Source organism: Dipteris shenzhenensis, chromosome 30 (assembly GCF_047967505.1).
Source record: "Dipteris shenzhenensis isolate YYH24624 ecotype China chromosome 30, Dip_SZ_1.0, whole genome shotgun sequence".
Taxonomy (NCBI): Eukaryota; Viridiplantae; Streptophyta; class Polypodiopsida; order Gleicheniales; family Dipteridaceae; genus Dipteris; species Dipteris shenzhenensis.
The window spans coordinates 38,983,370-38,986,619 of record NC_141625.1 but is presented as its reverse complement, the minus strand read 5'-3'; positions in this window follow the sequence as shown (position 1 = coordinate 38,986,619).

Sequence of the window (3,250 nt, the reverse complement as noted above, 5' to 3'; positions counted from 1 at the left end):
GTAAGGTATCCCCATTGCCCGGTCTTGAGATTCCTCCATAGCCTCCAACTCATTCCAAGAAGGCTATTCGAGTAGGTGACGATTCCAATCAAGTGTTCATCTAGGATAGTTCCGATGAGGAGACAACTACCCTTTGCACCTCCTCTACTTTCGAACGGTCTTCCATCTAGGGTGACCCCGAGGTACCCCCGATTGCAGAAGTAAACACACCAGTGCTGGCTCAGCGCCTCGCATCGGCTCCCATCTATATAGAGACCTATCCTGACCCAATCTTAGAAAAGCAATACGTAAAGGATGCCCAAGACTTGGTACATGAGTGCCAGGATAAGTTCAAGCATCGACTAAAGGCCAGTATGGGGTCAGATACTATCCATCCAGCCCACGTGATGGGGCATTGAGGAGAGAAATCTCTCAGGGTCCTCAAAAGAGTGGAGGAAGAAGAACACCTCATCTTGGAGCAGTCGAAAGCTCCAAATCTGATGCAGAAGATGTTCCAAGAAGACCCAATGCTGCAGGACCTCCAAGACAAAGGAGACCTGTACAGCTTCGATGACGAAGCTTCACCAAAACCCTGCGATGCTGGGTTGGCTACCCTCCTATCTACAGAAGTGAAAATGCCAATCGCATCTCTACTAAGAGGAAATCCCATCCTATGGCGTGATCTGTCCAATTGGATGAATAGATCTTTCCTACCTCCAGCCCCTGCCATCCCTAGGCCCAACCAATCAACACTAGATAAGGGGCATAACCTACCTAAGATTCCCATCAACAAGCTAGGCCAGTATTTCGAGGGTGACGATACAAACACCTCAATCCCCATAGTCTATCAGAACCAGAAGGTAGAAGCCATTCTGGATGGTGGAGCAGGAGTGAGTGTCTGCACCCAGGAATGTTGGGGAAAATGGGGAAAACCCGCACTCGAGCAAACCCATCTGTAGTAAAACTAGCCGATGGAGGAACTACGAAACCTCTGGGAGTACTAAGACTGGCATAAACATTAAGGTGTTTGGATTCATGTACCTTGTCAGGTTCGTGGTCATGGACTTCACATGACAGCCCGGATATGAAGCTATCCTAGGAAGACCCTTCTTACAAATGTCCGAACTCGTGCATGACTGGCGTAATGATAATATCTACTTGTGGCATGAGGAGCAAACCATGAGAGTGGACCTGCATTCCTACAAGGCCCACCCATTGTCAGACACCTCTTTGTTGCGGACTCCGACAGCACCGCCCAAACCACCTTCGTGAAGCTATTACAACCCTGTGACAATGGAGATGACAAGGAGTCTGATGACTTCTGGTACGCACCTCTCCCCGAGCCAGAATTCTCGTAGAATTGGATGCACATCTTAGACAATATAAATGTCCCAGAAAGAGTAGGGTTTCAGATCACCACCCCAGAGCTCAAGGGTTTGACCCTGGTGGTTCCCCTAAGGATGTTCAATATGCTCTAACCACGAGAGGTAAGCAAGGGAACAATAAGGGTAAAATTAGATCTTCACTGGTTAACCTACGTAGGCACCATGACCGCCCACCACAAGTTCTCCTCTAACTGGGGAAACAGGGTAAGTAAGGTAACCACCCCCATCGGCTCTATAAGTACAAGGGAAGAGCCCCCTTCAAGTCCCAAATCCCTTGCATCCAAGGGCAAGGCAACGGCCAAAAAGTCCACTACCTTGACAGAAAATGAGAAGGAGATTGAGGATAAAGAAGACCTACAGCAGGTGCCAACCCACTACAAGGCCTATACTATTCAAGATTGCAAGGTCTTATACCAACAGGCCAAAAGAACCTGAGAGGATGGTTGTTATCAAGGATATGATGGACCGGCCCCGATTAAGGAAGTAAACTTAGCCCTAGAAGGTCAGGACTTACAACCCGTATTTGTTGTCGATGACCGCACCCCTAGTGAGGAGAATGCCTTAATAGCTCTCCTACATGAATATAAGGATTGCATGGCCTGGAGGTACACGGACATGAAAGGAGTACCTACCGCAATAGTGCAACATACAATCCCCATGATGGATGATGCCAGGCCAGTACGGCAACGCCCCTATCCTATGAATCCTAAATACGCACTCATAGTGAGGGAAGAAATCCAAAAACTCATAGATGCAAGATTCATCTACGAGATCGAGCATACAAACTTGGTATCACCCATTGTGATAGTCCTGAAGAAGAATGGAAAAATTAGAGTATGCATGGATTTGAAGAAGGTTAATGTGGCCACGAGATGCGACCAATACCCCTTGCCATTCACGAAACATGTTCTAGAAAGGGTAGCCGAAAAGGAAGCATATAGCTTCCTAGATGGATTTTCGGGTTACAAACAAATCTCAATCGCCCCCCAAGATTAACATAAGACTGCCTTTGCAACCGAATGGGGAGTATATGTAGCCAGGGTTATGATATTTGGTCTAACCAATGCCCCAGCGACTTTCCAATGTATGATGATCATGGTATTCAAAGAATACCTGAGGGACTTTGTGGAAGTCTTCTTGGACAATATCTGCATGAACTCGAAATGGGATGACCACCTAAAGTATCTCAGGCTCATCCTCGAGAAGTGTCTCTTATACCACATATCCCTCAAACCCCTTAAGTGCCAGTTTTGGGTCAAACATGGTGTCATCCTAGAACACATAGTGTCCCAGAATGGAATCTCTACAGACCGCAATAAAATCAAACTCATTTTGGAGTTACCGCCCCCCACCAACGCTAAGGGAGTCCAACAATTCACTGGCCACATGAGCTATTACCAAAGATTTGTTCTGTTATACACCAACAAAGCCCGCCCATTATACAAACTGCTAGTATTCTTTGAGTGGACCAAAGGATGCCAAACATCCTTTGAAACCCTCAAGCTAGCTCTAGCCAATACCCCAGTACTGAGGTCTCCTGACTGGAATTTAATATTCCACGTCCACATTGATGCCTCTAAATTTGCTGTTGGGGATGTGTGTTAGCTCAGCCCGATGAGCATAATTTGAATTACCTGGTATACTTTGCAAGCCGTCAACTAAATGAGGCCGAAGTTAACTACACCACCACCGAGAGAGAGGGTCTCGCCATGGTCTATGTAGTCAAGAAATTCAGGTAGCTAACAAGTTTGTCTTCTTCGTGGACCATCAAGCACTGCTGTACTTGGTGAACAAACCCTGCATGATGGGATGCATCACTAGGTGGTGCTGATCCTAGTAGAATTTGACTTTACAATCGTTGTGCGTAAAGGAAAAGCCCACGTTCT